The sequence below is a fragment of the Octopus bimaculoides genome, chromosome 8 (assembly GCF_001194135.2).
Source record: "Octopus bimaculoides isolate UCB-OBI-ISO-001 chromosome 8, ASM119413v2, whole genome shotgun sequence".
NCBI lineage: Eukaryota > Metazoa > Mollusca > Cephalopoda > Octopoda > Octopodidae > Octopus > Octopus bimaculoides.
In genome coordinates this window covers 329,823-339,028 of record NC_068988.1, presented here as the reverse complement: position 1 = coordinate 339,028, position 9,206 = coordinate 329,823, and the positions used below count along the sequence as shown (strand labels likewise).

Below are 9,206 nucleotides of genomic sequence, written 5' to 3'. Positions count from 1 at the left end.
TATATATATATATATGGCGAATATGTACATATATATCCAAAATATATGTATATATATATGAATAGATATATATGCATGTGTTAAAAATATGTATGCATAATGGGGAAACGTTTATATGTACCTATATCTAATTCATATATGCTTATAATGCGAATGTTTTCTCATAATATTTTTTGTTTTCTGTAGAAATGTACGATCTGTCATGATTTTACTGGGATAAGAACTTAACGCAAGGAACAATGACAAAAAGACTAACAGCACAGAACAACATCAAATATATATGTGTATACACACTCATGCATCCATTTAAACAAATAAACTGAAAAGTGTTTATATATATATATATGTATGTATATATTTATACATATGTATGTATGTATGTATGTGTGTATATGTATACAAAATGAAAAAAAGAAAAAAGATCGATCTATTGAATCCAACTAATATAGCCGTGAAGAGGGCTCTATGATGAAAATAGAGTCACTAAGAATTCGTTTCTGGAGGTGACACCAATCATACTTTATTTTTTTATATAACCGCTACACAACACTCAAAACAGACAACATTCAAAAGAATCCAGAATCCATTAACCCTGAAGGATTTTTGTCATTTATTCAGTGTTCTGTGAACATTTCTTTCTTTTGGCTACATTTATATACGGCGGACATTTTGTACAGTTTCAAACAAAATAATGCACTATGTTTTTTAAATAAAGACATTTAGTAAAAAAAGAAAAAGAATATATTATCAAGTGCTCTTATACGTGAATCTTTGTGTTTATTTCCTTTTTGTAATTTTATCTAAATCCTTGCATTTGTGCTGGTGCCACGTAAAAAGCTAGTGTCATTTAAAAAGCACCCAGAACACACTGTAAAGTACAGTTCTATATTTAAGGGACGAGGAATTATGGACATTATTTACCTTATTTACATTTAACGGATATTTGTCCTCATCTTGTTTGTTGTAAACACGTTTCGGCTGATATACCCTCCAGCCTTCATCAGGTGTCTTGGAGAAATTTCGAACCTGGGTTCTCATTCCTAAGGTATTCTTTCGATGTCATTATTATTATTATTATTATTATTATTATTATTATTATTATTATTATTATTATTATTCAGGTCACTGCCAGTAATCGAACTCGGAATCTTGGGGTTAGTAGCCCGCGCTCTTAACCACTATGCCATATTCCCGTGGGCATATGGTGTATATGATAATAATAATAATAATAATAATAATAATAATAATAATAATAATAATAATAATAATAATAATAACAAAAACAACAACAACATCGAAAAATACCTTAGGAATGAGAACCCAGGTTCGAAATTTCCCCAAGACACCTGATGAAGGCTGGAAGGTATATCAGCCGAAACGATGTGTTAACAACAAACAAGATGAGGACAAATATCCGTCAAATGTAAATAATGTACTCTGTAAAGTGATTGGCATCAGGAAGGACACCCAACTGTAGAAACCATTCCCAGGCAGACAATGGAACCTGTTGCATCTTCTGGCCTTGCCAACTCCTGGGAAGCCAAGCAACCCATGCCACCATGGAAAAACGGACGTTAAATGACGATGATCTGTGAATACTTGATGTTGTGAGAATTCAACTGCTAAATTTTGATATTTGTAAATGAAATTGTATTTTTTTACACGAGTGAAGGCATGGCTGTGTGATTAAGGAGTTTGCATGGCTTTGGGTTCAGTCCCAGTGAGTGACGTCTTGGGCGAGTGTCATCTGATATAGTCTCACAATGACCAAAGCTCTGTAAGCGAATTGTGTGTGTGTGTGTGTGTGTGTGTGTGTGTGTGTGTGTGTGTGTGTGTGCGTGCGTGTGCGTGTGTGTGTGTGTGTGTTTAAGTTGTAATAATGAAGGCAAACGAAATGGTGATATTTTGAAATCTTTTAATACGCACGTTTCAGGTGTGCGTAATATATAAGAGAAAATGTATCCATTATATAAGACCGTCTTCAGTTAATATATTTTGAAATGTTTTAATTGCAGAGTCTTACGTAATGGATGTAATTCCTATCATATACAGGGTGCCTAAGATATGTGAGGACAGGTCTATGTTTATAAATAAACAGATATATAACAACAAATAATAACTTTATTTATCATAAAATGCTATGAGGATAAAAATAGATCTTCTTTTCTATAATGTTATTCAATAAAGCCACCTTCAGCTTCAACAACTGCTTCTATATGAGATCTAAATCATCCACATTCTCGAATCAAGTGGTCCTGGTTCATTTTGGACATTACTCTGACTATGGCAGCTTTCAAAGAGTCTTTGGTGTTATGGGCGTGTTCATCGACCTCTCTCTCAACAACGCTCCACATGTAATAGTCAAAGGGATTGAGATCTGGGGAATTACGAGGCCAAATGTTAGGAGTTATGTGATCCTGAAATTTTTTTATTTCTGTGTTGCTAGATCCTTGTGTGATAGTGTAGAGTCTTACTAAAACACATATGGCCTTCCATTGCATACACTGTCTATCCAGGGTTTAACAATTATTTCCAGGACCTCAATGTAAGCGGCAGAATTAACTCTAAGGCCTAATGGAAAGAAGTAAGGAGGCATCACATGTCCTTCATTGCTGACAACCCCTAAAACCATGATAGTTGCAGGAAATTGTGTATGCATAATACTTGAAACTTCAGAAGGGTCTGTACATAACCATCTGTCATTTCTTCTGTTAAATTTTTGATCTTGGTCGAAGTTTTTCTCGTTTGAGAAAAACCAAATCAAATCTTCTGCTGGATTTTTCAGTTTGTTTAAGAGCCTTTTATATCTAATGCAGTGATTTTCTTTTGCTTTTTCTGACAAATTGACCTTCCCTCATCATATAAGACTTATCTCTGATGTCCTCGTGGACAACATTTCTGACTGTTCCTCCTGACACATGGGGATCTTTTGCAATTGACCCCATGGACTTTCTGGGATTGTAATCAATGGTCTGCTGAACTTGCTGGATAAAGTCAGGTGTTCTGATGATTTCAGAGTATTTAGAATGCAAATTTAATGTTACTATATTTTAAGCATTCAGTCCTAGAAAAGCTTAAATGTAGAATACTTATTAAAGACTATAATCTTTGATTCCCCGTTACAGGATAAGCTTAATGCAAGCAATGCACTGGAGCCCCATTAAACACAATCACACATACATAGATTAGCATTATCCCCTAAATTGTAGCTTGTAATTTAGGGGGAATGTAATTGCTATTTCTAGCATGTCGAATGACTACAGAAGATCGTTGATATTGTTGTTACGTTTACAAGATCACACTGACGTTCATATAAAACGTACTGGCGCCGATGGAACTATTTAACCTGGATGTCTTTTAAACATAAATGCATCTACTCTAATTAGTTTGCACTGACGAGACACACTTATGTTAAGAAAGTTCTATCTACAAATAATCAGTCGGCAAATATTATAGTTGAAACGAATTTGAATTAAATTTTTTAAATATCGCACGTTTTTTCTATAAATTTCCATTGAGTTCTCGACTTTGTAAAAACAAAAGAAAAATTAAACAAATACTATGGAACGAGATTATGTATGTAGTTTATTGATATGTAGTTTATTGATAGCATACACAAATCAAATTTAGTTATCTGATCCCCCTCTTCTGATTTAACTCCTATTGTTTTACTAGTCATCAATATTCTTATAAATTGAGCTTTATTCTATATCAACTAGTACATATTTTATTAACCTCAAAGAAGTAAGTAAATAATAAGGTTGGTCCCAGGATGATTTAGATTTTAATTTTCAAAGCCTTCTAAACAAGAATGGAAGATGTGGCTTTAAGAATTCACCTGTCAAGGAATATAACATCGGAAACACATACCACAGATTTCTCAAAGTTCAAAATAAAGATTTCTCACTTAAGCACAATGTCAGAGCAAGAGAACAGTCGATTAGATGAAATAAATAAATAAAGAAACAAACAAATTAATATCAGTACTTGAAAAGTTAAAATGGTTTCAGTAGGATTTGAACTCATAACATACAGAACGTGAATGAATATCATAACGCCTTTTGTCTGCCGCTCTACCGATTCTGCAATCCAAGGTAATTCTTGTCATATCATTTCATTGTAAAAGTATATTTTGTATACAATGGCGATATTGAAACAATGAATAAAGAACTAGATTAGATTCTGAAATTTATTTTGGTTTAATGCTCCCCTGGCTCTGCATTCTCACTGACCTCTCTTTAAACTCTTATCCAGAATACTGGGTCACAGAAACTTCAAACCACTTTGGAACGTTTTTATTCAAAATAATCTCCTGGGGAAGGTAGAGCTGACTTTGAGAGCCACTGCCTTACACTGTCTAGTTTTGATAACCAAAGTTGTACAATATCTATTTTGGCGCCTCATGTTTCTATGATTATGTTACGTCTGGATCGACTTAGGCTGCCATTCATTCGAAGCTGACAAACTGTAGCAGAACCTCTTGTTCATTGAAATCGGTTTATTTTACAAATGTTCCCAATAACAAAACTTCGTTTAATGCGAGCAGCTTTTTGACTTTATCATTATTGAGTAGTGAAATAAATTCCTTCGTTTTGTTCCATTCATTTTCATCTTAATTTTTCATCAACAATTTAATCAAGTCAGTCAATAATATTTTGTTGTGTCTTGGGAGAGTCATTATGCCAATAATAATAACTCACTCACGGGTTCAATTCCACTCCTTTATTTTAGTCAATTGGGTAAATATTTAACCAAAAAACTAATCGATAATTTGTTTAATGTGTTGGTTAAACAATCAATCGGTTGTGTGTTAGTCAAAGTTCTTTCATAGGCGTTTTTTAGTGACCTTTTTCGTGACTTAGTGACTTTCTCTCTCGCTCCAATGTCTGCAACGAATTCGCATCAAGAATCTTACAAACTTAATACAAAAACGAAGTCACAAATATATTCTCCATTGTTCACGACTTCTTGCCGATGTTCCACAAACTTGTCGATGGCTTGACTGATTTGTTGAAATCGTTGATAAAAAATAATTGAGGTAAAAACGAACGAATTCATCTGACAACCCAATAAATAGACTAGAGATAACTTAGTAAAAATAAACCATAATGCAAAATCTGGTGTTTTACCGAGATAAATTAATAACTACTTTCTAACAGTATCAATTCAGTAATCTTAAAATCAAGATCAGAATATTGGTCTCAAATTTTAGCACATGGCCAGCAATTTCATCGATCCCAGTGCTCAACTGTTATTTATTTTATCGACCTCGAAATGATGAAAAGCAACGTCGACAGCGGTAGAATTTTAGCTCAGAACGTAAAGACGGTCGAAATGTCGCTAAGCATTTTGTCCGCTGATATATGTCCACAGTCTGATTGGTTTATTAAGAGCATCAACTGCAACTTGTGTACTTATCAGAAAGGAAGTCTTTTTGTTTTCTTTTTAAATTCAGACCCAAAGAAATATAAGTCGTCGCCTTTTCTTGCTGAAATTTTGATTTCATTAAGCTTATGATCGCCATTAGGAGGTATTAATTACCCACTGGGTAATTAATATTTTTTCTGCCATGGAATGACACACGAGCTTTTCTCGGATTATTCTTTTCGTTCTTTCCGGACTTTTCCCTTTTCCTCCTTCTGCAGAAGAACCATGCTCGAAATTCGTCCCCTTTTTCACTCTATAAAAAATGTTTGGCGCCTAATTCAGTCAGACGGGCTCGGGCATTCGTGTAGACCACTCACAGAAGACAAACCGTTAAAACGGGACCATCTCGAGCATTCAGACAGACCACCACTCGAGCAAGAAACTACTTCAGACATTCATACACGATGTACCACAGCACTCTCAAAGGACACAGTGCGGTTCTCTCCTCCCATTCGGCGGTTATATTATCAGTATTTTTCTTCTGTAAACAGCCAAAACAGCAAATCATGTCCAGCAATAAATATGTTCACAGATTGGTTTCATTTAATATACTCGCAGCCAGGTAGACCACACGACGTTCATCTTCAACAATACAACTCACTACAATAAGCATCCCTCTCATGACAGATGTATTTGGATTAATATCAATGATAGTATATTAATTAAAACTCAGTGTGGTGTTTGGTAGGACAAAGGGAGAAACATTTTGAAAATTTTCTTTTCAGACATCGCTATTAAAAATGCGATGGGCAACTTTGGCTCCAAACATCTTGCAGTTATTACTTTTTCCTTGGAAAATATCGTACACATGTAATTTCTTATGTAATGAAATCACATCTGCTGATATTCAATACTTTCTAAACATTTACGATTTATCTGTTGCCTTTAGGTAACTCCTAGTATAACGGTATTTTTACTAAGTAGATGGTGGAGTGGCATTCATTTGACATTTATTTAAAACGAAAATGTGCCGGCAACTAAAATCCAATTATTTCAAAATAAGTCCTTGCTTTTAGTTGGCTGCAAATTCCAATTTGATTTTGGTAAAATTAACAATTATTTAAATAAAAGTCAGCAGAATATTACAAGAAAGATTTACCAGAGAAATGGATGTGTGAAAACTAGAATAGCACTTTTATCAGACTTGCTTTGAAAAGACGTTTTTCTCGCCCAACTCATTTTTGTTCCCACAGCTGTCAACTTCTTTTTTACTATTATTTTTCTTAAACCCAAGGTTTCATAAGGTCAGTAAATGACCAAGGTTACAGTATTTCTCTTGAGCGGTACGTCGGTTCATGATAGGATTCAAGGCCAGCAATTTTGAAGAAGCGGGCCAAGTGGTTCTTTATTTTATCGACCTTGAAGGGATGAAAGGTAAAGTTGATCTCGGTAAGATCTGAACTCAGAATGTAAAGAGCCGAAAGAAATGCCGATGTGCTAACGATTCTGCCAGCTGCTCGTCTTAGTTGTCAACCGACAACTAATTCAAAAGCGTATCAACTGCGTTGATCTCATCGGTCTCAGTCGACTTTCGAAATCTGCTACGGACACGGTTTTTTTTCGTTTTTCGTTTGGTTTTTTTTTTCCGATATCACAGCCCTTAAAAAAGATCCTATGACTTGCATCAAAGAGATTTTGCAGATCATAAATATGTGAGTTTTCTTTAACCTTAGCTTTATATAGTGGCGTAGCTAGAATGCGTGTCACCGAAGCAGTCTTTGAGTCATATGGGCTTGTACTGCAGCCCACCAAAGCGCTGCCCCCTTAAAACTGTCACCTGTGGGTGACCGCCCTTTATCTTCCCGCTCGTTAGCTATAACCAACACAAAATATCAAACAGAATAACAATTTAAAACAAAACTAATTTCACTTTTAATGTTTCCGGTTTCCTGTAGCACATCGTTATATACTATAACTGGTAAATAAGACTGATTACTCACTAATAAAAATTGTAGTCAATTGTTGGTGATGTTTAGTGCCCCAATCCGCGATTATTGCTTCATTTAATACCCTATTAACTTTGAGTGATGAGGATTGTCGATAAAATGTAGGTATGAGTGCTGCGGGGTTTCGAAAACTCATATCAAGGATTTCGCGCCAAAATAACTTTGGGAGCCGCTGCTCTGCGTGGCTTAACAACTTTGAAGAAATACTAGTAATATCTCCTTCGGATCGTGTTTCAATGGTGGTCGTTATATCCTTTCTACTATAGACATAAAGACTGAAATTTTGAGAGAGGGGGGCTAGTTGATTACATCAACCCCAGTGCTCTACTGATGCATATTTTATTGACCTCAAAAGGATGAAAGGCAAAGTCGACCTCGACAGAATTTGAACTCAGAACGTAAACACAGAAGAATTACTACTAAGCATTTTAGCCGGGGGGAGTGGGGGGGGGCTAACAATTCTTCCAGTTCGCAGCCTTTATGGTCGTCATTATATCAACGTTGCCAATACATAACAGTTGGAAGGTAGGCTATGTGAACTGAGAATGACTACATTAATTATAATATACGTTTCCAAACACAACTCGAAGAGATGTATTTAGATGCGTTTATTAAATTAGTTGAATCGAAAAATATATATATGTTAATATGTGTGCGATAATTTATAGTTTTTACAGCATAGAACAGAAATAATTTAAGAAAATTTCTATAAGAGGCCAAAGCAGTATCTATAGCGAGAAGTATTTTTTATCGCCATCTAAACATGGAAGTTCTCTAAGAATAGACGATACTGCTATTTTAACCACGAGAGGACGCCTCCTCTGGCTGGTTATTCAGTGCGCTCCGCACCCGATATATATTGCATGTGGGGAGAGAACTCCCTGTCATTCCAGCTATCGAGACCACCAGATCGCGCGGTTTCGACCTTATGGTTATCCTCAGTGATGGATACGTGTACGCTAGACATAACACGACGATGACCAAAGTATGATCGAAACTGCGCTGTCTGTTCGCCTCGATTGCTGGAATGACAGGGAGTTCTCTCCCCGCTTGTAATATATATCGGGTGCGGAATGCACTGAGAAACCAACTGGAGGGGGCGTCCTCTCGTGATTAAAATAGCAGTATCGTCTGTTCTTAGAGAACACTCATGTTTAGATGGCGATAAACATTACTTCTGAATAGAAATAATATTTTCATTAATTATAATTGTTCATGATTGTTGTGGCCATAACAAGTAGAAAAGGTGAGAATACATATCATGGAACTGAGTAACAGAATTCTGTGGTGAAGTGTTTGAAGATGTTCTGCTTGGCCGGGATTGAACTAGCGTTAAAAAAAGACACTGGCACTCCGTCGGTTATGACGATGCAGGCTCCAGTTGATCCGATCAACGGAGCAGCCTGCTCGTGAAATTAACGTGCAAGTGGCTGAGCACTCCACAGACACACGTATCCTTAACGTACTTCTCGTGGAGATTCAGCGTGACACAGAATGGGACAAAGCCGGTCCCTTTGAATTACAGGTACTACTCATTTTTGCCAGCTGAGTTGACTGGAGCAACGTGAAATAAAGTGTCTTGCTCAAGGACACAACGCGCCACCGGGAATCGAACTCACGGCCTTACGATCGCAAGCCGAATACTTTTAAGCCATGCGTCTTCAACAATGACAGCGGCGGCGGCGGCGGCGGCAACGACGGCTGCGACGACGACGACGGCTGCGACGACGACGGAGACGACGACAGACATGTTTAATTGAGAATCGTTAGAAACGGAAGTCCACAGTATGACACTCTTTTTTGACCACTTCCGGTTTTGACCATTCCCTACAG

At 36.4% G+C, this 9,206-nt stretch overlaps 1 long non-coding RNA gene across 1 annotated transcript in view; it reads left to right on the top strand.

The window, feature by feature from the left end:
• The window catches only part of LOC128248539 (uncharacterized), a 4,404-nt gene extending 3,642 nt beyond the window's left edge, over positions 1-762 (top strand). Inside the window, exon 2 of the long non-coding RNA XR_008264711.1 lies at positions 187-762. This is a non-coding gene — a long non-coding RNA (uncharacterized LOC128248539). The remainder of the gene's footprint in view (positions 1-186) is intronic.
• The last annotated feature ends 8,444 nt before the right edge of the window (positions 763-9,206 follow it).